Below are 26,060 nucleotides of genomic sequence, written 5' to 3' on the forward strand. Positions count from 1 at the left end.
TGATTTTGCACATAGATTATACTGGGTGGTAAATATGTACTTTGCCTGGAGGCATGACTTCAGGTGCTTGTCCTTTTATGCCTTCCCCTCTGTTAAATATTTTTATAAAAACCCCAAATAGCACAGTGAGTGTTTTAAATTTTTTTTATAAAGGAGCTATTAGCAATTATCGTTGTATCAGTAAGGAGCACAATAAAAGCCAAACTATTTGATGCCTCCTGTGCTTACTTGACAACGTTAAATTCATGCAAAGAATAGCCTCCTATTTAATAAGCAAATATCTAAATTACTTCCAAACTTATTCACATTTTTACATGAAGCTGCTCTTGTGTTTTATGAACTTATGACCAAGCAAAATAACTTTTGTTTTATTAGGATTTGGAATTAATTGAAAGACTGAACTTAAAAAAAAAAACAAACAAAAAAAGCTACTTGATGAAGAGGGGCAAGGAGATTTCTCTGTGTGTACAAGGCCTGTAATTTTTGAAAGTGTATCTGCCAACCCAGTCATATCTCTGTGCTCACAGGGTTTCTTGGAGAAGATCTGTGTATGACTGGTATTTGACATTCTTAATGTCTGTGTCTTAGTTTTGAAGGGGCTACACATATGAAATAACCCACCCGAATCTGAATTTACTTCCTCTATGTTCTATAAAATTAGGAAAGTAAAAAAAATGAAGAGACCTGTATTGAGACCTGCATTAAGTGGCCCAGTTGGGATTATTGGCTGAGATGCTTCCAGTGGCAGGGCACAGTGATTGATTTCCCAGGGCATGCTTTCCAAGTTGATGTTTTCAGGAGATTTGTCTGACCAAAGATTTAGGCTTTGACTTACTGTGATTTTTGGTGTCTTAATACAGAGAGGATGGTGACAGCCACCCTAAAAATCAGATTTTAAAAGTGATGGAAAAAGGGAATGAATATTTTCTTTTTCTATCTGAGGAATTTCTCTTCCTCAGATAGTAAAAGGAAAGGTTGGGAGGGTATAATTACCATTTATTGAACATTATTCCTGAAACACTTCAGAGAAGGTGAGGCTTTCCTAAACATATTGCATGATGAATTTGTTTCCTCTGCCCCACTGATTTCAAATGAAGTGCTCGTCCTGCTTGCAGTGTGTAAGGCACACTTACCTTTTCCCTGGCTGTAATGTGAGCAGCGCTTTGCTGCCTGGATTCCCACGGCAGCAGCAAGCGATCTTGTCTGCAGATAAGATGCTCTTCATTGTCATGGGCCTGTCACTGGTATCTCAGAGGCAGCAGTCAAGGTCCTGGTGGGGAAGCTCGCAGCTGGCTGCAGCTGCTCCAATGTGGAGTGAGGAATGTACATGAAAAAGGAGAAAAACTGTAATGTAATCCATTGACAACTGTTAGGAAGGAAACAAGCTAGGGTAGATGTATTTTAGTAGAACAAAAGCTATTTATACAAAGCCACCTTCTGTGGTGCAATAACTGATGGCTGTAAAACAGGCTGAGCCCTGGAGGTCAAGGGCCATGCTGGATGGAGGGCAACGGAGGTGGAGAATGCCAGGCTTTCTCCCTGCTCTCACACAGCACAGAGCACCCCAGGAATACTTCCCATCTGTGGGAGAGGTGCTGGAAGGACTGCTGCCTGCTGGCTGCCCAGCCACTGCTTTCTCCACAATCAAGGGAAGAAAGCTCTGGGAAAGCCAGGCTCTTGGTAGGGGGGGTGGGGTGTATGCTTTGGACAGGGGGAAGCACATGGGGGCTTCTTTTCTTGTTCGTCTCCCCTCAGGCTAGCGTAAAATGTTCTTCTCACATCCCTGTCTGTCCATCTGGCTGCTTTGGTGTGGGAGAAAACACATACTGAAACCCATACAATTCCCATGGATTTAATGCAAATTCCAAAGCAGAATTTCAGGATTTGTTTAAGTGTGGTTTTTTTTCTAAAAGGCTAATGTAATCCTCTGCAGTTTGCGATGACATCTTACAGTAAAGCTTGCTCGATTAAGCAAATCCTATTTCTGATCTGGTTTAGGATTTTATGCTAGCATCTCTCCCAGTTCAATGAGTTGGCATAGGCAATACTGCTTCCTGTCTTCTCCACTGTATTTTGTCCAGCATGGAGTCTGGAGGTGAGGAATAGGCTTCTAACTCTGGCCATCTCAGCTACTTATTTAAATGAAAGAGGTTGCTTTCAAAGACTAAAAAAAAATCTTGTCATCCACAAGTTACTGCAGGATTCCCTAAAGATTGTGTTCAGTTCTCGCTGGCAGTGATTAAAAAGGTTGTTTTCCAAAGAGAGATACACAAATGTTCTGGGAAGTCCTCCTTGTTGGGGCACTGCTCAGAGTGGTGATGGTCCGCGTTCTCTGTCCATCAGTCCACTCTGCCTGCCACTTCCCATGCACGGGAGGAAGGTGGTAAGTGATGGCACACAAACAGCAGGTACTTTCAGAACTCATCCACTGCAATGGAGGCATTGTGGTAGGGGAAGGCTCGTTGGTGGTGGTCTTCCTCCACCTTGGATTTGGCATTGCCTGCTTTGTTGAGCCACAGTCCTGTAGAGCCTTGATGTTACTGAGTAAAGTCTCCTGTGCAGATACTGTCTTTCATATACCAAAGCAGAGGCATTCCAAAGGCTGAGCCTCTGCTTGCTAGCTGTAATTGATTCTTGATGCTCAAGATAGTTTTCATTATGTTGTTATTAGTTATTTAAAAAAAAAAAGCAAACCAACTTCTGTCACAGACTTGTGTGAGCCTTTACGAGCAGACACTTTCAGATATTTAGGAGAGCCCTGCTGGGCAGACACCTCTGGCCTGCTGGGCCACTTCACCCCCAGAAGTGTTTGTTGAAAGTGTTTGTTTGAAGTCAGGGCAGAGTCCAGTTTCTCAGCACCCTTGCGCAACCATGGCTTTATCAGAGCCTTGAAAGATTTGCTCTTTTTAGTTCCTTTTTAATTACTCTCTAAATTCTTTCAGTCTGGCCTTGTGAACCAAACTTGAGTGAGACTTTCAGGTATGTGCCAATCTATCCGCGGGAAGTATGTCCAAGGGAGAACAAAGTATCAAAGGACAGTAAAATATTAGATAAAAAAATGGGTCTGATCTCTCACGGGTAGTGTGGAGTCCAGGCAGAAAACATAAAATCCCACAACAGTGGCAGAAAGAAGGTGGAAACCCTGTCTCTTACTCTTGTTCACCTTCTTCAGGAGCTGTATGAATTTGAAGGGGCCAGCAGCTTCTTTCAGCTGTTTCTGTTTTCTTTTATACCAGTAACAACTTCGGGCAATGTTGCTAGATTTCAGTCCAGTGCCAAGTGAAGTAGATGCAGAGGCAATCAGTTCCCTGCTCTTTCTTGTGGGATCTTAGGAGGACCACACAAACAACCTTGGTTGCATTAAGAAATGTTTGACATAATTAACGAACTTTATGTTTTCAAGGGAATTGAAGTTGTTCATCTTGTTTTTCCTGCTTTTCCTGGTTTTCATTGTGAAAGATATACAGTGATAATCAGAGACCAAGAACTGTTAGCTGACAGTCTACATCCCATCCTGTTTTTCCTGAAACTAAACTTTGAGTATTAAAGACCATATCAATCACCGTGGTTAAACAAAAGTTTCTAAGAGTGGGGTTTTTTCTTTTTTTTTAATATTCCTTGTTTTATGAATAAACAAATGCTACACCTTTAGCACTGATTCAATACTTAAATGAGCTTCCACAGTTTATACAGAGCAGTGGCTGTGGTAAGAGGAGTTGTATAGTTTGTGCAGATGCTTGTACAGAGAAAATTACATCCTAATAGTTACTTTTTATATAATGCAATTTCCTGAACACGAACAGTTTTGTCTGGTATGCTTTTGCTGAGTAGGATGCCACCACTCATCTGGCAAAGCCAGAATAATTCAAACATGTCTGACAGGATCAGGACTTGGAAATGCAAGTCAGCTGTTGGAAGCAGGATGCAGAGCAGTCGTGTATGGTGATGAAATAGTGACACTGCTTCTCTCTATTGCAGCTTGTCAACAAATGACAGGAGCATGTCATTCTTTGTCTCTTATATTTATAATATCAAACTTAAATCTTCAAATTGTAAATAGATTTGTATCTTTTGTTGGCTGTTTTGCCAATTAGCATGGTGTCACTTCATTTCCAGAACCTCTGCCCGCTAGTATTGTACAGTCTGGCCAATTATTTTGAGCATACTTTAATCAGATTTGTTGGGATTAAAAAAAAAAAAATATTCCCTTGTGCATTGGAATTTAGCAATTTGATTTAGATAATCAGATCTCATCCATATATCCAAATAATTCAGGAAAGTTTCTCATGGTTAGCTATGACAATATAGGATAATGGATTTTTGAAATTTTTTAACCAAATATGAAAACATTTGAATGTTTTGAGTCAGAGTGATCTTTGACCTGAAATTTAATTAAAGAGTGGAAAATAGGAAAAGTGGGTGGGATCAGGAGAGGATTAAACAAAAAAGGAAATCCCTGTTCATTCAAGATTTTGCTCCTGTTAAATGGTGTAAAAAGTTCTTGTCATATAATAGTTGGGCCTCATACATGGGATAAATTTGAAAATTAGAAAGAGTGGAAAATGAGAACTTAGTAATTTGATTTCTTTCTTCATTCTTAATAAAAATGAGCAAGCTGCAGGGAAGAATAAAAAGTCGAAGGAAGCACATTTGTAGCCATCCATCTCCTAATGAGTAGCATTAGGAAACCATATGTAAGTATTTAGTCTTGACTGTAACGGATTGAATACATTTGGTCTTGTCTGGACAAAACAAGCCCAAATCTATCAAATACTTGGGTGAAAAAACAGTTGAAAATTCTGATTACTGCAAATGGAAACCAAAGAGCCATGCTCAAATGCTTGATAAATACTGGAAGCAGATGAGGAGAAAGTTTCAGTTCCATTATTATGCTAATCAGACAGGTGAGAAATAAATTTCCAAATTATATCAGTTATTCTTAAATACTTTGCTGAATCATAATTACTATAATGTTGCGAACCAACTTCCATTAAAAAAAAAGATTTAAGAAAATTATTTGCATTGCTGTAGTACAGAATATTGACTTAGATTGTATTGGTACACTTCAAATCTTTGTAAGGCTTTGACTTGAGTGCTCTAAGAGGGGGCTTTGGACACATGCTAGGTATGCTAAATTAAAAATCCACATGGCCTAAGTTAGCCAAGAGTTCAAGAGCTTTTAGCAGAGAACAGACCGTAGACCCAACTGGTCTGTGTCCAAGTGCAATACTTCAGATCAAGAGCTCAAAATGACATATAGCCCCTCTTAGCAGTGGAGACAGTCCAGCATGTGTGTGTCTTCAGTATGCATAGGACATGTGCAAGTACCTGGGAAGTACAGTGACAAGCTCCCAGCCACAGCAAAAGGTGATGCTTGTTTGTTATTTTGTGTTTAGCCTCCTGTAGATGGAGAGAACCTGGTACAATCCAGCACTGGGCTCAGGCAGATAGAAGGACCTGATGAGGAGCACGCACCAGTGCCATGTAGCGCTACAAATAAAACTGTCACTGGCAGTAATGCCCTTAGAAAGTTAATGCAAGAAGGAATAGCAGTGACAAGTTTGACTGGAAAAACTGTAATTAAGGGGAGTTTAGAATAAGCAGTGTTAACAAATTGTTTTTCATCAACAGCTAATCGAAATTTAACTGAGTTCAGACTTCATTATCACCTGATGCAGGCTGAACGCATCTATCCGTGACTAGTTGGAGATTTGATGTAACACTTATTTAGAGAAGTAATTTACAAGTGTAAGTCTTATCCATATGGCCAGAGATGTTCATAATTTCCTTAAAGATGTTTGCTTTGTATTTGGAAAGAGTGAATTTACTATCAGGGTATTAGAGTGGCAGTGACTAAGTCTTAGCATATTTCATTGGAGAAAGAATCTCTTGGTCTTGTGTTTTCTAAAACTGAATGTTTCATCCCTCTCTGTTAGTTGTAGATGTAAAGTGGGAATCTGAACATGTGTGCTTTAAAAGCCTGTAAGCAAACCAGATTTTTCAGAATAGCATCATACTGAGAAATCTAATAGTTCTTCTACACTTCCAGAGACACATACTGCACCTTACTGTCCCCACCAGAGCGTGTGTGCTGTGCTCCTTCCTCTTGTGTGATTTCACAGAAAAGATCTTCCCTGAAACTTTCATTCTGTGGTTCCTTAATCCATCCCTGCACTGACCGACAGAACTCTTCTGCCACCTAAACTGCCCTGAGTAATATCCTTGTGGTTTTATACTCTTTGAGAGCTAAAGATGTGTGAGACAGAGGTGAGGGATATCTCAGATGCTTGGTGTACCTTCAAAGATACTGGACGTTAATGGAATTACTGTGAAATTACACCAGCAAAAGTGAGGTTATCTTCTGTACTTCTGAAATAATTGTGAGAATAGTCTGAAAGCATCCATTTTTCATTTGGCACTGACAAATAATGGCTGGATCTTTATATGCCACAGATGTGTGAAAAAAGACAATAACACCTTTTAAAAAATTATAATCAAGTAATATCAGAGAGAAGGATCTCCAAGAAAAAAAAGTCATTAAACTATGTCATATAAACCACAAATATGTAAAAGAATCTCTGTACTGAATTTCAGTTTTCACACTTGAGTTTGTGTATGCTAAGTACAACATGAGCCCTTAAGTAAAATCTAGGAGTACCAATTTTTAGAGATGAAGTGAGACGGCACAGGCAGGCTGTAGCACTCTCCTCCCCTCCAAACACAAGATTTCCTTGAGAAATAACCATAGTTAATGTTCTCAACTACCTCCAAGCCAAAATACACCGTGTATTAGAGACCCTGCTGATGTTGTGTTGTGGTTTCCAAACATTGTACAGTAAAAGGTGAAAGTGATTCAAGAAGAGTAATGCCAAGGTCGACTTATTCATGTGGACTGGAAACTTAGGAGTAGCCGAAAAGGGAGGAGGAACAAAGCTGGCCTGTAGGACATTGCTCTTGATTATACTTGACCTGTTTTAGTTGAAGTAATGCTGTGTGCCTCTAGCAACAAGCATTTCCTAATGTATTTTACCATTACTAGTTACTGAATGGTGTGTGTAGGCTGGCCCCCGCACAGTTCTCATTTAGGGCACCCTTTTGACTCTAAATAACTGCCTCAGCAGTGGTTTTTAAAGGGTAGTGGTATATGGAGTTTTGACATTATTTATGTACTCCTGCAAAAAGAGATCCATCAGCTGGGATACTGACCCTGGAAGCTACCCTGGAATATGTTTTAGATGTTTACAATGTTCTGCCAAAGAACATCTGATTTTGTTTATTGCCACTGAGTGGTGGGGCTCTGCTGATATAAAGCAATCCTGATCCTGCTTAAGTCCATTTGACAAGATGCTTAAGACAAATAACTTGATCTTATTAATAGATAAAAGGAAACAGTATCCTTAAGAACTGTTACTAAAGCATAAAATTAGAAGAGGTGGTTGCTCATTTAGAGCTCTCCTTTATCAGTGTAATTTTGAATACGAGATGGAAAGTTTTACTGGTCTGTTACTATCCAGACACCAGATAGTAGTGCTCAGTTGTCCTGAAAATTATGTTGGAGTTTGGCCTTAGTGGAATGCTTTGAAACAAAATATTTTAAAAAATGTTTATAAATTCCCTCTGGAAATCTCCCTCTTCCTTTGCTGTCTCACGGTACAAATTCATATGTGTTAATTTGGAAGTGGCATATCTGTGATTGTTCATTACTCAGGATAACCCCTGCCAAGTCCCCAAAACGTTAGGGGCAAAAAAGAGTCCTGAGAGCTGGGGTAGAAGTGATGGCTGCCTGGCCCTGATGATCATCTCAAGCCTGATCCAGTAGGACTGGCTAAAAGGGTGAGATAGGGCCCCTGGAGGATTGCCAGCAAGTCACCAATTAATACTAATTGCATGGGAAATTACTGTAAGGCTGCGATGGTTCATCAGGGACCTGGAATCAGTTCATAGCTGTGCTGCACCCAAGGGCTGTGTGTCTCTTGGTATTTGCTTCAAGAAGAAAGCATATTGTTGCTTGCTGCTCCATTCAGTTGCAATCTTTTAAGATCAGAACTATAATTAATGTGGAGGAATGTGAAACAGCTCATCTATCGTGGAGCTTGGCTTGGGAATATATGAGTTAAACTGTAATACTCTAATAGGGTTCAGCAGGGATCATCACTGTCTCCTCTTCAGCCAGACCAGATTGCTTCTCATTTTCTGATAGGAACGAAAACAGAGCTGAAGTTGCACAAAATATAGGCACATGATAGTCCTTTCAAAAGAAGAAAACTATGGACATCTGATTTTAAAAGAACTTTCAGCTTTGCCTCACTGATTTCCAAGGAAAGCTTTACAGAAAACAGATTTGAGATGCTGCTGTCATCTCCTCTTCCTAGTGACAGCTGTAAACATCTGCTGAGGATGTCATTCATTGTCTCCTCCTATAGTTGCTCATTAAATTCATGAAGCACCGTGCCTCCTTGAAAATTAATCTGGTAATACTGTGGGTCGGAAGTGAACAGCCAGCGTGCTCAGAGGCTGTCGAGTGTGGTTACCGAGAGGTCGAGAGCAGCTGCTGCTTCTGTGCTCTGTCCCGGGCATCACGGCCAGGCAGGGAGAGGCGCCTTCCCGGGCAGTTCGGTGAGGCAGGTGGCAGCAGGTGGGGTGGGCAGGGCACGCTGCTGTGTCAGCGGCCGGCGATCTCGCCTCTTCGTCCTGCTCTCGGAAAGGCAGACAAGGCTTCCAAGTCCTAAATTGCATTTCATGTAACTCCTCCCCTGTTTCGGCTGCTTGCTCATGCAGCCACCCACAGATTTGAAACAAAAATGTGCGAAGCGAGGCAGGCAGCCCTCTCGGCAGTGCAGATTCCATCTCCCCTCTCGGCGCCGGGCTGCCCGTCGTGCACTGACACCGTCTCACTCCTGAAGGGAATGAAGCCTTGGCTAACCACAAATACATAAGCATTTTTCTCCCATCCGTTCTCATCGCCCTGTACTCCAAGAAGAAAAAGAAGGAAAAAAAAAAAAGCGCGGGTCTGTGGATGAGCGTGCCTTTGTGGCACTGCTCATTCGGCGGGCTGACAGAGGCGGCATTGTTCGCAAGCTGTGCCCGGCTTGGCAGCCGGAGAAGGTGGATCTGCGCCGCGCATACGGAATCGGTGAGCGGTCGGGGACAGGGGTCGAGAAACTCTTGCGAGCTGCCTTAGCGACCGCAGGGAGTTCCAGAGGACCACTGATAGCTTCTCCTGGTGTCTTCTGCACAGTGCGAACTAGGATGAGGAGTCCTTGTTAATCAGAGGTAATGTTTTTATCTTTAGAGGAGCGTGGAAGCGATTGCTGCTATTCGGTTATTAATTAAAATAAGGGTGATACCATAGAGAGAAAAGTTGTGAAGTATGCTGTACATCTTAGGAGAATAAAGCTTCATGATGGCATTGTGCTGCAGCTGAGGGTTGTTAAAGTTTGTCTGTTTCTCTTTATGTGGGCTTAGTTTGCATTACCAGTAATGAGAAAATCTGTATGTGTTCCTATCAGAGGCCGAAAAGGCCATTTAGTCTCCTTCTCCATCTTTCTTACTTTTTAAGCCAGAAGTTACTATGTATATGCAATATTAAATTAATTTTGCTAATAGAAATTCATCCACATATAGCTATGAGGCAGCATAAATACTTCTTCCTATTACCAGAGACAACTCCTCACCTCTCAAGGCACTCCCTGGGGTACCGAGAATCCTATACAGTGGTAAAAATTTAACGTTTGCTCTACACAGCTCAGCAGAAAGAAAAACCATTGTTGCATTTGTTTTTTTGGCCACTTTGCAATAACTATCATTACACAGACCGTGCCAAACAGATTTTACATTGTTGTGCAGGTATTTCTCCTGTGTTCTCACTACTTCAATCCTATTTTGAGTAGTTTTAAATTACTCTTATTATTTTAATTTTAAAGTAAAGGTATATTTTGTCTGAGTGTTTCTCCTGGTCTCTTTGCTGCTCTTATTGCTGTCTGTCCCTTGTAATTTTTAAGTCTGTTTTTTGAGAGTGTCTGGCTGCTATTTGGGGATGATAACGAACATAGTCTTAAAAGTGCAAGCCTAGTGGCTGTTGTTCATTTGTGTGCCCAGGTTGACATGCTTTTGGGGTGAATGGGCTCAGCTGAGGTGGAGATTCCCCGACACAGCTCCAGATCTGGAGCTCTTAATTTCATAAATGGTGTTTGAAAGATATTGGGGGATCTTTTTGTTGATTTTTTTTCTAAGGAGGGGTTAAAAAGAAGAGAGTATTAATTTGTGTACTGAAGAATGCTGTTCTGTCAGTGCAGCACCGTTTGTTGCATGTAATTTGGGAGAACATAGCTTGTACCTCCTGTTTGCCCAATGGCACGTAGCAGCCCCAGAGGACACACACCGCTTTTGTGCTCCTGTTCAGTTTTAATCTTTAGGGAGCAACTGTTTCAAAGAATAAACACATTGCCTTGTAGGAAAAACTCCAGAAAACATCCTGCTAGTGACAGCGGCAGCCGCTGCCCATCATGCTGGATGTCCCTCTGCCAAAAACGGCAGGGCTTTGTGAGCTGGCCAGCCAAAGGCTGGGAGTTGCAAGCTGTGTATCCCCAAGGATGGCTGCTATCTCTGGCTCAAAATGCAGTATCTAGGTTTATCCTGGCCCTTGGCCTGGGGATTTGTGGCATCCCCTTTCTGCAGGAGTGTCTGCCCCACTAATCCCTATGCACCCTCCATGCTGCTTGGCAGTGGGGCTGTGTCAGGCACCAGGCAGGCAGGTAATGAGCCTGTTCACTCTCTTTGTGGTTTTCCCACACACCCCTCCTTGCTGAGGGAGAGAGTAACTGGGGGCTCCAGCACTGGGGAGCCAAATCCTCGCTCCTCACCCCCCTTCGTTGGGCAGCAGGCCTGGATGATGCTGGATTCTGCATCCTGCCATTTTAACATTTTAACAATGCCCTTTGCATCAAGGAGACAGGTTCTAGACAACACCTGCTACAGTAAAGAAGGACATTTTAAAGTAATAATAAGCATGTATAGACCTGCCTAAGAGTTTTTTAACCTATCAAAGGAGAGATATTTATGGTCATTACCTCCATGAGAGAGAGAAGTGAGACCCTGTATTCGACTCTGTGTCTTTCATTGATTTTCTTGTGCTTGTCAGGGGCAAGCAAGTGTGGAAATCCCGAATTGCTTGTCTGCACAAGAAAAAAAATTAAGCCAGAATAATTAAAAGGATTGCAATTTCCAAAAGTTTCTCAGTGGATACTTTACTAGAGGCACTCATATCAGGAAATAAAAATACATGTGGATAAATGTGTTTTAGGCTAAATCAAAATTAGTTATTTATTGTTGTGAATACACCGCCTTATACTGATATAGAGCCTGTTACTTTCATTTTACTGCTGTGTTTTAACTGGCAAACGAAGTTTCATTTGCTGTTAGTTTAAAAAAGTGGAGTAAATACATCTCCCACACATAACATAATCTTGCACAAAGTTCACTTGCTGAATGCTGCGTGCCTCATTTATACAGCAACTTTTATAACCCGTTTCCTCCAGAGTATATGACACTAAGTGGGCAGGTTCAATTTAAAATAAATAGCTTTTGCTTCCAAAGTTAACTTTGGTCTATTGTATATGTTTCTGTAAACAGAAAGATGCAGCAGAGTTTGTGATGGATGTAAGCACAGGCAGGGGTTTCGTGGTAATGTCTTAACCAGAGCTTCTTCGTTTTTTTCAGCCCAGAAGCTTTTGCTTCCTCAGTGGGAGAGCCTATATGAAGACCTGTGTGGATGATGTTATAAGGTAAGGAATACAGCCACTGAGAGCTGGGGTTTTAAGTTCTTAATTTTGCACTGCTACAGAGTTTCTGTGTGAGAAGTTGCTTCACTCTGCATCTGATTTCTTCTCAGGAAGACTTGCATATGGTTGTGCTTTGTTGTTTGGTAGTAACAAATACATGAGCAAAATTAACTGTTTACCGTGTAGGTGATGATATGTCTTAAATTATGTTGAATTTCACTGTTGTGTGAAGTTTTGTATGCATACTCTTTCTCTCCTGCACGCCTCAAACAGTCTCTTTGGGGAGAGGCTCCTGCTGTGTATCTGGTGTACCTCTTGGTGCAGCATCGCTCACAGTGTTTTATTCAACTTTGTAGTGTTACATTAAGACCAGAGTGTCCAGTGGGTTTTCTGATTCCCACAAACACTGTCATTTTGTAGCCCTCTGCTGCCAGCTTTAGTGTCACCTTTCCTTCTCCCCTTCTCTCTTCTCCATCTGGGCAGCAGCTCCCTTCATCTCTGCTTCCCTGCAGACACGGTGTGCTCGAGGCTTTTATCTGCAGGCAGACTGATGATCAGCAGAGAGCACCATTCTTACCTCCTCTCCCAGGGCCTATGTCTGTCCTGTTTTACTATACCTCAGGCACTGAGTGAGCAAATAAATTGTTAGTAAATAAAGAATCTGTTTGAAATATGATGACTGGAAAACGTGGAACTCTTCTTATTGGGGTCCTAAAGACAGGCTTTCATGCCAGCGCTGGGCAGATCACACAGCTTGCATGGATATTACAGAGTTCAACAGTGTTAGTATAGTATAGCTGTGCTGCATATTTCCTTAATCTGCTTGTTTAGAAACACCCAGAATATTCATCTTAATCATCTCTTTCCGCTGCATAGTAGGTACAGGAGGAAATACCAGAGAGAGCCCTGTCATTGGGAAAATGCATCATTTGAATGTGCAATGTAAATATTTTAACTAACCAAATGTAAACACTGCTTTGCCTTTAGGATGGGAAAAGACTGTCACAGTCAGAAACAAGCTGACATAAGAGTGACCCTGTATAGATGAGATACAAAATTGTGTTCACACATTTTGGTAATCAAAACAGAGCCCTTAATGAATTGCCTAGTGTGAAAGGAATTACAAACACAGATGTGCCTGACACAAGGCATTCAGAAGTCGTTGCTGTATTAATGTTTAAAGGAAGGACTTCACAGGATTCATGAGGATCCGAGGTCCATGGGAGGGATGATGTGAGATGAGAGAGATAGGATGATGAGAGATGTGATATGGTAAGAGCTAGACAAAGGCTGAAGATTCTGTGGAGGGGAACCTAAGCAGTAAGTATGCTCCAGCTATCCATGCTACTCCATGCCACTGACTATGACACTTTATTGATGATCTGGATGAGGGGATCAAGTCTACCCTTAGTAAATTACTTTGACATGAGGAAGAATTTCTTCACAGAAAGACATTGGAATGGACTGCCCAGGGAGGTGATGGAGTCACCACCCCTGGAGGTGTTTAAGGAAAGACTGGACTTGGCACTTAGTGCCATGGTCTAGTTGACATGGTGGTGTTCAGTTGGACTCAGTGATCTCAGTGGTCCTTTCCGACCTAATTGATTCTGTGATTCTGTGTTCACCATGCCAGGAGAGTTAATTCAGATGTTTCCAAGGGTTAGAAGATGGTAGAGGCAACAAAGATACTAGATAAAGCAAGAAGCACCTTATTCACAGACATGCTGTGGGTTTTTCAGTTGGTGGATTCAAAGAAAAGCAGAGTTCTTAGGGAACTCAGAGCTCATAAGCTCTGCCTATGCTGGCTTCAGAAGTGCTTGAAAACTTATATCCAAATGGTACTTGATAGAAACCAGACATGCAGCTTAACTTTTGGTGCTGAATATGGTCCTGAAAAACAGTGCTATAACATAGGATCCAGAATCCTCCAGATTCCACTTGACTTCATCATACAGTAAATGGTCTTTGGGCATTCATCAGATTGCTAAGCAGAAGAAACATCTGGAGATGATTTCATTTGCTCAATGTTCTAGCCCATGGATTATTAATATCAAAAGAGGAAGAAGCGACACAGAGGATTTGTCTGGACTCAATGGATTGTGAGAAACTATTTAGATCTTATTCCTGCAGGCACAGGTATATGTAAATGCCCAAGCGGGTAAGCTTTCATTACTGCAATAGCTGGGGGACTTTTTTAAAGTTGATTTTTGCTTGTATTACCAACAATGGGTAATATTTTAACATCTGCCTCACATTTGCTATTTCTTTGTTCTAACAGCTGGAAATTTACATTTACACATTGGCCTCAGAGCTAAAAGTGTCATTCCCTAAGTTAAAAACCCATAATGATTTTTGTTGTTCTCCTTGATAGGAAAGGAGAACTGAAAACATAGGGAAAAGACAAATGGGAAGGGTAGCCCCCAGATGATAAATGCTTTCAGTTGGAGCACAGATTAATCATAGAGAGTGTAGCCTTAAGAGTGTCATTGTCTGCCATTACTACAGCAATTTAACTATAGCCAAATCTAATAAGAGTAAAAATTATCTAAAGAAAGTAGAGGAAACCAAATACTTATGTCATCACGAATGAGATAATACAGTGGCATTTTTTTCAATACAGAGGAAATTAAGACCCTTTCTTGTGCAGATGAGATGTATTTTGCATAGATGAGAATAACTTTGACATTATCACAGGATCAAACTTCTGTTGCTAGAAAATCTAATCATTTTATGCGATAACTTTGTGTAACTGTTCTCTCGAATACAGATAATCCAAATCTGCTTTACCTTCCAGACAGATGTATCAGTTTTCATGGGAAAGCATGAATACAGTCAAAAGTGAGAACTTAATTTTTTTGCTTTACGAGTAGGAAGCTCATATACTTTATGTACTTTTGCTAAAGTGCTGTATTGTGCCTTTTTTTTTTTTAAGGATCTAAAATTAGATCCTGTGTTTTATCACAGGGAAAAAGGTAGGAACAGATTACTCTAAAATTCATAACATCATTTTTCTAAAATAAAGTCACATTATTTGAAAGCTGATGAGAGATAGGAAATTTAAGAAGGGAAGTGCAGTTGAAAAATTTTTGAAAGGAGAGTGTAAACTTCAGGTTGAAAGGGAATTAGATAAAGGAATCTGTGAGAATGGAAATAATCATGTGAAGGGGAACAGACTATGCTGGTGATATCTTTTGGCCTAGGTTTTGAAAAGAATTCAGAATATGATCTGCAATCTCTGTCTTTGGGAGGAGGAATGGGAGTTCTTCCATTTTATGGTAAAGTGGAGTAAGTATGTCATTGCCCCACATGTTAAAATATTTTGAAATCTACTTCAAAGTGATTATTTATTGCAGTGTTATAGACTATTGTGAACAGAAAAACTAGAGAAATTGGAATCAATCCCAAAAAGTGGGGTGAAAGCATAATTTATGCTTCCCTGAGAGAGGAGTGGGACTGCTAGTCCAGTTTGGCTCATTCTAGATCAGTTCTCTGAGAGACTGCTTTCTAGAAAGACTCTTTGGATATATCTGTAAGTCAACAAATCTCAAGGTTCAAATCTGCAAGGGGAACTTGGAAGCGTCTATCAAAGCCAGGGGTAAATAGGATGCATATTTTGAGGCTGAAAGTGCCATCTGAGTGTGGCTTTACAAAGCAGAGGACCATGGAATCCCAAGCATCTCTGGCATATACTTGAGAACAGACTTATGTAAGGCAGTGTTTCTGCAGAAGGTGGATGGGCTACCTGAGCTGCTCCTGTGCCTGCAGCTGCTTCAGAAGCCACTTTTTCATCATGATCTCTGCCTGATTAGTCATTTTCTACGTAACAGTCTTCACATTCATATCTATATAACTGATTCCAGATGAACAGCAATAACTTTCAGCGTTAGATAAATCTGTCTGTGAGATGTATTTATGGTTGCGCTGTTGTGGACTGTCAGTAGCCTTAGACAACCTGCTGTCATCAGACTGTCTTGGTTTCTTAGTTTTGCTCTTGTGGCACAGCCAATTCCATTTCAGTGTATGTGCATTAAGGAGAGTATGCTCTAATAATATTTTATATTTACACATCACCTCTCATCCCAGAGTACTTTATAAATCATGTATATTCAACACCACTGACCTTTTGCAGTCCCTTGAGAGCAGGAGAACAACCATTTTACAAAAGCAATAAAACCATAGGAATTTTTTCTCTGTAATTCTGGGAGGAACTCATTAATTACAGAATGAATTTTATGTTCCCTAAACTACAGCTTCAGTTTGTAAACACCTTTATTGAAAATTTCTTCAAGATAAGATGCATGATCCTACATTTTGTGTACACCATGAGCAAAGAGCTAATCCATCCTTCCAGGACTGGACCCCTGGAAATATTTCATTCTTGTATCTAAATGAGCATAAAAGTGTCACTGCATCTATACCTTGGCTGTCATTTTATCAGTAAATTGTCACCTCTTCCTGCAGTATTTGCCCAAAATGCTATAGTGTGCATTCCCCCTCAGCTGCTGTGGATCCTCCCATCACAGGGCGAGAGATACAGCAAAATACATACATTAGAAAACCTGTTTACTTGCTTTTGACGAATTCAAATGTAACTGATCCTCTGAGGTATGAAGCTGAAGAAATTTAGCATGTCTGTGCATTGGGCCAGCATATGCAGAGGAGAGATGAGCAAGACCAAAGGAACAAGGAGGAGGAGGAGGAGGATGGCAATAAATTCATCGTCCTGGCATTCAGTGCCCCTTCCTGTAAACATCAAGAGGATGATCTGAAGCCTCAGTGTATGTCCCTGCAGCACTGGAGCTATGGGGAATGGCAGTGGTTGGTGAGGGAGTATGTGGGGTCCTTTGTCTGCCTGGGGTATCCTTGTGGTGCACAGAGGCTCAGCTTATGTGCAGGACTATCTCAGTGGGGTCAGATTCCCTCTACTTTGAGTAAAAACTCCAGAGGAGCTGCTTTGTTAATTTTAAATAAGAAAATAGATATGCAGACTTTTCTAGTACAGTCTTTGCCAGACCTGCCATTCTGGGGGTTCATTTGGGCCTTATTTAATCTGTTATTTTAAACAGAAGGACAGCAACATTTCGTTGTACAGTTAAGCAAATGGATTACAAAACCACAGTTAACTGTGAATGCCATGGATGGTAACTCAGTTAATAGTAGATTAAAAGAATCTTTAGGTTTCCAGTGTATTGTTTTGCCATTTATCTCTCTTTGTAGCTTGTCTGGGTTTAATGTAGTTTATTCCATTTAGGAGCATTACTGAGACAAACCCCATTAAAGCAGGCATTATAGTCCTTGTTTTGATTAGCACTCAAGGCCACTAGATAATGATGCTTAAAAAAAAAATCTTGTATTTCTCTCATGGTCATTAGCACTGTGATCATCACCAACCTTCCTACAACAGTGTAAGTCTTTTATTTTTTTTCTTTCTAAATCTCAGAGCCAATTGTGAATGTCTTTAATATAGTCCTGTGACATTTGAACTGTAATATTTATCTCAAAAATAGCAGTTCTTGCTCTTTCAGTGCTCATACTTGCAAGAAATTGGATCTTTTTATGTAAGACTTGCAGTGTCAAAAACTATCATTATTAGCTAATATTTTTCAAATCTATTTTATTGGGGTGATTTTTTAAAATTTTATTTTGTGGTGAGGCTTTCTAGACCTTCAGGTATATACATGTTCTTCTCAAACAACGCTCTGACCAGAGAAGGACATTTGTACCACTCCTACCAATATAAGACCGTTTCAGTCCCAGACTGATACGGGCAATTAAAATAATTTCCACACATCATGTTTAAACCACTGACATGTGATTCTAGGACAAAGCCTCTCAGCACCCTCTTTCCAACATTCATCTGCACTCAGAGGATGAGCAGCTGCTATTACATGCTAATGCCTTTTGAGGGTGAATGGCCATTTTAGGACGTTATTAACTGTGCAAATGAGTGCATTTTCTATCTTAGAATACAGAGTTGCTCTCACATGCTCTTCCCTTTACAGGTTTTAGTTTTGTTAACCAAAAAGAAAAATAAGAAATATTATGAGTTTGGCTTGGCATCTTGAAGGATGGGGAATTATACACTTGGGCTGTGGGGACCAGACTCCTCACCTTACAGGCATGTGAAGTTGCAGGCCTCTAAGGACAGAAGGCTGGCCAGGACAGTTAACATTTCTAATAACACAGCTGGTTTATTTTATCATTATTGCTGCATTTTACCTACTGTAGGTGTACACTGGTGTACCTGAAAAGAAGGATGCATTCTAGTCTTTTATTCTTACAGACCAAAGTCACCCTGTGTTTTCACTAACTTGGCAGGTCCAGGTGTGAGAGACCAGCAGATTCCTAAGGTCCTTTGAGCTGTTCATCACATCCTCAGAGCAGGCTGAATGATTGTTTACATGAACATATTCCTGTATTGGGATTAAAATGTTGCTTTTTTTCTCCCTCTCTCCTGAAAAGGAAAAAAATGCACAAAAAAAATAAAATAAAAAGGTATAGTATACAGAGGTTTAGCATAGACTTGCTTTGGCTTGTGACTGGCTTGTTACTGCTGACTATGTTTCTTGCTGTGGCCATGATCCCCTGTCCCCAGCATACAGGGGACTCATGGATGAGTGGCCAGGAGTGCCAATGTAAAAAAACCTGATTTTTTTTAGACTGTTTCTTGATTCTCTGAAGCTTTTGAGTACAGAAGCCCTTTTTGCCCTTATCGTATTGCAGCCCAAGCCACCTAATTTGTACTCCTCTAGTCTGGCATTTTTAAATGGTTTTGCTCACTAAGGCAGTTCTGTTCTATTCCTACTATTTGTTTTGTCTAGCCTTGCTCAGAGTAGATAATTAATGCAGTAGTTAAAATACCATCATCTTAATGCTCTTTACCAGGGCTGGAAACCTGCTTGTCTCAGAAGCAGTTAAACATGAACCAGGCTGAAGAATGAGCTTCAGAGTGGAATAACGCTGGATTTATTATTCAACCAGTCACCACACTAACTTTATTTTTCCTGTTGTTATTTTTACCTAAATAGTTGCTGCAGGAGAGAGGAGAGAACCAGATCTCTGGAAGATATTATCTTAAAAAAATCCATTTTAAAAATATGTAAATCCTCACTTGTGAATTCCTGATAAATGCAGAATAAATTCCCACGGTTCATGATTTCTTATTATTTATTTAATTTATATGCCATTTTAACTGTGAATGAGGCTTTACAAAACCACAGGGACACAATCTTTGCCTTATAAAGATTGTAGCTGAAATTAGACACAACATATAACCAACTCAACAGAAAAAGCAGGATTACACCAAATAGAAATGGTTCATGTTGTGTATCTTGTGTACATTGTAAGCTTGTGATAATGCAATTGTTTGGAAAAGACCCGTTTGTCATCCGGAATGTGGTGATCAGTAATGAAGCTGTGGAATAAAGCCATTGTTTGCTAGTTTAAACCAGAAAACTTGAGACTCTAATGACTAATCATTGTTTTCCTACAGGCAATTTCATTAAAGAGCTGGATTTAATGGAGGATATATTCTGTGGTGTATTTGGCTTTCTAGATGCTGTGATCTCTAAGAATCTTAAGTCCATTTTTAAACCCATCTTGTAGACTGAAGATACTGATTGCCTTGCATGGTTTATTACACAGGGAAGGTAGAGCCTCTTGGAGACTCTAATGGGACACCACACTTTCTTTACCCTTAATTTTGGGCACACGGTGGATAATAAGGTTTCTCTCAATTTTAAGTAATGAGTGTTTACTCCATATGTATTGAGCTGTATCTCTACTACTTAGTTACAAGTATCAGTGTAGTATTTTGTTTCTGAGAATAAGTCATAATTGTGCAGTACATCATTGTTTGAGTGTTCCTTTGCAGAAGAGGCTACCATCCTCGTGTAGATACTGCATGTACTTGTATCAAATCCTTAGGCTTTATTTTGACATTTGAATATCTAGACCTTTTGCTTAACAGGACTTTAGTTAATGAACTGAGGTTTGTCCACTATTTCCAGCTCTGCTACCTTAGATCTCACCTCATCCTCTCTCCAGAAGAGGTAAAATGGTGTTAGTGGGAGCAGTGTGGACTGGGCAAGGGGCATAGGGCTGAAAATCTCTCCCCCTTCTCATCCCCTGCAGCAGGTGAGGGTTGGGGCTTTATTTCCCAGCAATTTGCTCAGATACAAAAGGGGCTTAGTGTACCTGCTCATCTACCCCACAGGATTCTGGTGTGGCTAATTAGTCAATATTTGTACAGCTCTGTGAAAACGCTTTAAAGTGCCAATTATGAATTATAATTATCTTGTGAAGATGATTGGGAGTCCACCTTTGCATGTTGATTCAGGCCATGGGAGTAAGCCTTTGAAATAATGGCTCTTATTTAAATTACTTATTCCTTATCTCACGTTGTGTGTTTTTCTAAGGATGATGAGAAACATTAGTTTACCCTCAGGAAAGACCAGGTCTGACTGTTTTTAATAATGAGTTATGTACTTAGTCACAGTAGGTAAATTTACAAACCAAGCAGGACACACTCAGAGATCGATTCTGTCTGTTCAGCAGATGGTTTTACACAAAATGTTCAGCAGGATGAGCCTGCTGAGACTTTAAAACAAATACCGCTAAGTAACATTGCCATAAGCCCGTTAATATGGTGGCAATGCCTGTTTTAAACTCTGCAGAGGTCCTACTTTATTTATATCTCATCTATTTACTGAAGTGTAATAGATTTACTCTTGGAAGAGACTTGATCTCAGCAGATTTACTCTGAATGCTGACATTTAAGTTGCAACTTACTTTCACAAAATAGTAACTAATGCTCAGAACTAACTACAGGACACTTAGTGATTTTTTAATAGCAGCACACCAGTGTTAAAGACAAAGCAAGAATAGCCTACAAAAGAAGTCAACATGGCTTAGAATTTTGAAATTCCTGAAAACTTTCTGTTGCATCAGGAATACTTTTGTATTTTAAGGTCTCTGTGTTCTCTTGTAGCTTTATAAATGTTGCTGGTTTCTTTAACTGGATAGTAAGAGGCTTTATTATTTATTCTACTTTTACATGAACTACTGGGCAAGTGGTTGCCCGTAGTGTAGGTTTAATATTTTAGTCTGTATATCAGTATGTTAATGTTGCCTTAAATAAAATTAAAGCTAGAGTTGCACGTAATATTATAGAGAGAACAAGGTTTGCTTCCAGTTACTATACAAGAGCAATTGGGAACAGAATTGGGTCAGAAGTTCCCTGCATGCTATCTCTTTGCAGTAACATAAAATTTTAACGGGAAAAAATTACACGGAAAAACCCACTTTGTTTAAAAATGTTCATGAAGGGAGGAGAACTTTTTTTTTCTGAATAGAGGTCTCTTGATGGTTGCTTGCTAATTTTATGCTTACATATGTGTTCTGTAGCTGCATAGGGGAATTTAATACAGTGTTGATAGGAGCCCACACATTGGTGCTCCAGCAGAGGGGGCTTAAATATTCATATGATGACTAGACTTGTGTTGTTTTATTTGCGTTTTTAGTCCTCTGCCCAGAGTCCTAAGCATCATCAGATAATTAAACATTATAGAATCTGTGATAGTGAATGTTTTTGAAAATCTGGACATTAATTTTTTGTCCTGCCAGCTGGAAGGAGTGTGATGCTCTGGCATTGTTCTGTTTGGAGAAAAGTGTTTTTCTGACATTAGACTAAAACTTTCATCTCTGCATAAATCCTTACAGCTTTCTGAGAAGAATTTAGTACTAAGAGCATTCAGCCTTGTGTAGGAAATTATTTTAAAGGAAAATGTTTATACCTGTGTAACTGTTAAGCATGACATTAATGATGTGATATTCAAGTGCAAATGAAAACTCCTGAATTTAGGCAAGTACCTGCAAGGCATCTTCGGGCCCCGTTTTAGACAGTGGAGATCAGAGCCCCCTTCAGCTGCTCATGCAGAAGCAGCTGGTGCCATTTGTGATGCCCTGGTACATTCCTCATAGTCTCCAATAGCTATTGGAGAAGCATAAGAGTTTTCTGTAGGTCCTGTGCCATGTTGCTAACCACATCCAGATTCAGGTTTTATCTGCAGAAAAGGGAGGGCATTGAATGTTGTTTGAAATGCTATAGGCTGTGCCCCTTGGCCTCCAACTGCCACTCTAGAAGGACATAAATCTCCTGCAGTTCATGTACCAGATTGTTCATCTCTATGGGCATATCTGCATAAACATCCAGATATCTTGGCTGGCCTTGGGCAATTCAGGTGGTTCTAGCAGCTAGTGTTTAGACAATAAATGGCATCCTCCTGTGTTGGTCAGCTGCATCCCTTATGAGGTTCCATTGCCTGGTAGCCCCTGGGAACACAGGAGGCTCAGACATCACTCACACATAGACACACACGGGCATCTCACGTATCTCATGATGGGTGGCTGATTCCCACCCATCATGTCACAAATGTGACATTTCACTGAGCCTGCAGTGCTGCCTGGGACTTTGTTGATAGAAAATGAAAAAAATACAGAAGAGCTGAGAGGAAGAAAGGAGAGAAAATGGTATTTGCTGCCCATGTGACTACTATATTTGCTCTGTAACTCAGCTGGTGACACATGCTGTGGATTTGATCTATACCAATCCTCCCGCCTTATCTGTATAGCCACAGAATGGCAACGTGGGCAATCAAGCCAAGTTAGAAAGCTGCACAAGGGGAAGTCAGTGGCCCTGAGGCTTCATCACTGAGCAGCACCACCACAGTGGAATAAATTTTGTGTCCTGAAATGGCTCAAATGACTGTCCTTCTGAGACAGCAGTAGTTTACCCTATGGTAACTGGCTTGTTTTCTTCATCCCTTTGGGCTGACCTTTGAATTTCCCAACATCATTTTGCCTTTTCCTTTCCTTCACTTCACCTGCATTTGCCAGCAGTGCTGTCTTTGCCTATTAGCAGTTGTGTACCAGCTGCTATACTTTTTCTTTTTTTGGCAGTTTCCGTGCAGATTGTGCTTGCTTTTTTTTGCCCCAAACCTTTTTGATGCACGTCAGCATTTTATCTGTTTGCATGCACTAGGGAATCATAGGAACCATGATCTATTTGGGTCAGTGCATGTCTGAGTGTAACCATTCCAAATGAGGGATTTTCTAAGAATAAATTTTCTGTCACCAATCTAGTTCTCATTTTTACCCACATAGTATGTGTTAGCACCCTTCTGCTATTTTTTTACTTGTGAAACTGGGGTAGAGTGATGAGTCTTTCTGTTGTGTTTGCTTTCTTCCAGCTGAACTAAGTCTTGCAGTTTTCCCGTTAGTTGAATGGAAATACATAGCAAGGCAAGTAGCTTAGCAGCTGCCCCAAAGTAAGGTCTACAGTCATGTGTTTCAAGTCAGATGAAAATTCAAAAAGGACTCTCTAAAAGGATGACACAATTGTTTTTCTGAAAGTAGTGCATCAATTTGGTATTGAATCTAAGTAAATGCAGAGCCGGATGACCTCTGCTCTTCAGGCAGTTTGCCAGCTGTTCGTCGTAGTCGAGAAAATCTTTCAACAAAAGGAAAAATTAATTTACTACCGCTGCCATCAAATCAACTTGTAAGTGTTTCAGCTTTCAATAACTAATGGTCACCCTCTGGATTTATGAATAGTTTCTTTGAAAACTGCTTCCTTCTGCAGAATCAGATTGCTTTGCAATAAAACTGTCTCCCTAAGTGATGAAAAAGAATAAAAAAGGTTTGCTCAACATATAGCATTATCCTTTAAAATGAGCCATGTTCAGAAGGTGTTACAACAGGCCTGAACGTGGCAAATTTCTGAAAGAGTAAAGCAGATGAAATCCAGACTGCTTGGTGAAGGAAAATCGGACTTGAACAGGGTGTTGTAACAGTGATGTAATGGAAAATTGTAAAAGACAAGTAGCTGTTGAAATTACTGGGGGAAGGGTGGATAGTCTGTTATAGCTCTATATGTTCTTGAGCTGACTTCTCATTATCATGTATACGTTTGTGTCTTGTGTCTTAAGGTTATTTATCATATTTTAGATAAGCACTTCTATTGTTTAATTCCTATAGTTTCATTCTCTTCCTGAAAGAGCATTTTCATATCTGCTCTTTGTATTTCTGACATGCCCTGTCTTTTCTCACCATTTGGGCACCCTGGTACTAATAGGCCATAACCAAGTAATCATATATGTTGTTATCAGTACTGGAAGTTTTATAAGGAGTTTGTGTGAGTATGTTTGATTATTACAGAAAAATCAGTCAAGGGAGAAGTGCTAAACCAAAAGTGTTTCCCACTGTGAGAAATACTCAGCTAATGGCCAGAGTGACAGGTGCTCTGTGGTAGAAGCACCAAGCCTCAAGATGGGTGCAGAACTGAGGGCAGCTTGTGGAGCTGTGGCACTGAGGCAACACTGGCATGGTCTCTGGAAAGGAGGAGGCAGTCACAGAAGAAAGAATGAGGCTCTGAGAGTTGCAGAGGGTGAATGAAGGTACCAGGAGGAGGCAAGATGACAAGAAGTAAAGGCTTCCTGGCCATGGAAGAGTGGAGGCAGGAGCTGTTTTGTGGTGAGCGTGCACGTGGATGTGGGTGCAGGCCTCTGGTGTGTGTGCGGGTGCATGCTTTGGTCACATCTACATATCTGAAGACTCCTCTCAGCCACTTGGTGAATGAGATGTGCTTACTGCTCATCAGTCATACAAAGGTTTTGAGCTTGCTCTCTGCTCTTCCCTCATACATCACCAGTGCAAGACTGTTGTTCTTACCTGGTCTGTCTTGATTATTTATCCTGTCCCTGGAGAGCAGCTATGCTGTATCTTTACAGGTTTTCATCAAATTCCAGTCTTACTCTTCTCTTTCAATATCTTACCAAGACCATGTTCTGTGGAGAAAAAGTAATGATTTGGGTCAACATAAAAAAGAAACCTGGAAGAAGCAAAGCCAGTCTGGTTATTGATTGCACGAAGTGATGTGATGCTCTGCTTTTCCTGCCTACCAGCCATTGCTTCTCTGTCATCATGCTTTGGCAGGTTGTAACACAAAGTAGTAGCAAAACTTTTTTTGCAGGAGGCATGATGTATTTTTCTCTCTGCAGTGCTACCCATATTGTAGAGCTTCCTGCTAAAATAATGCTAACGATAGTAACATGGGAAAACAGAGGCAGGGGAAGTCTTGCAGCATTAGTGATGCTTAAACTGCAGAAAAACTGATGCCAGCAGGCAGCAAAAAGAACAGACTGGAGGAAGGAGAAAAAAAGGATTTTCTTTTAGTCATTTGTTATTCAACCAATTTGAGTTTACAAGCTATAGGCCAAATTCTGTCTTCTCATTCTTGCTTAAATGCAAGAGGAGTGTATTTTTACTAGAGATTATGATTTATTCATGTTAAGGAAATGTTCTGTTTGCACGAAGTTCAGACTACAAAGTGGAAGTTAGTAGATGACAGTCAGAGTGGAGATTTCCCTTGAAAACAATGTGAGAAAGTATTTATTTTGTGAAGTCCGTTTTCTTCGCAGATAGTTTCCTACCATTAAGATATCCAACAGTCAGGAGAAAAAAGCCCAATACTGTGACAGGCTGGATATGTAAATGCATATTCATACATAGCTTTATGGAGGGTTTCTTTTCCGCAGTGTATGACCAAACATCTCAATTAAATCGAGAAGGGGAAGACCTGGTTTTCATTAGCTGTGAAGACTTTCAGAATTACATTAGTTGCAGTGATTAGATCTTGTAATTGTATTTGCTGTGTGTCATGATGAGGGAGTGAGGGGTTTGGGTGTGTTGGAGGGGGGGGTACCCAGCTTGTAGATCGCTCCTGCAGGACTCATGATTAGTTTCTGCTGCCTTGGTCTATTAGGATCAAGCCCAGAGACATGTATTTCCCTCCCCACAGCAGGAGAGAAGATAGATAAAATGCACCACATGTCAGGACATTGGTATGCAGTGGCAGGAAACAGTTGGGTTTATTTTGCCTCCCTACCCCATGTTGCTACAGGTGCCAAGCAGGGCATTGCCTGCACCTCAGTGGGGAGGTGAAGCTGCAGGATATGCTGGACTGTCAAAAGCAAGTGGTGTTTCATTTACCACAACTCTACTTTCCAATTGAAAGGACAGAATTACACCATTATGCTAGTCCAGAGAGAAATTGCAATGAATTGTGCAACAACATGAGGCTGTGTCAGTGCTGCTCCCCCTGTCCAAAGGCTTAGTTAGCCACATTGTCTGTTCTGATGTGTCAGCCAAGGAGGGTCAACTCCAAGGAATGCATCTGAGGACCTTTCCCAGTGGGTCATCACACATTAACCTCCCCTGCTT

General features: G+C 40.6%; 1 protein-coding gene across 4 annotated transcripts in view; it reads left to right on the plus strand.

The window, feature by feature from the left end:
• The window catches only part of PAG1 (phosphoprotein membrane anchor with glycosphingolipid microdomains 1), a 104,249-nt gene that overhangs the window by 53,575 nt on the left and 24,614 nt on the right, over positions 1-26,060 (plus strand). For 3 of the 4 annotated variants that reach the window (XM_032696777.1, XM_032696762.1, XM_032696769.1), the window contains one exon: positions 11,719-11,783. The gene's annotated coding sequence lies outside the window, so the exon portion shown is untranslated. Of the gene's footprint in view, positions 1-9,089; positions 9,274-11,718; positions 11,784-26,060 lie in introns of those variants that run through there. The other variant, XM_032696756.1, reaches the window with a different exon arrangement.

This window comes from Chiroxiphia lanceolata, chromosome 1 (assembly GCF_009829145.1).
Source record: "Chiroxiphia lanceolata isolate bChiLan1 chromosome 1, bChiLan1.pri, whole genome shotgun sequence".
Taxonomy (NCBI): Eukaryota; Metazoa; Chordata; class Aves; order Passeriformes; family Pipridae; genus Chiroxiphia; species Chiroxiphia lanceolata.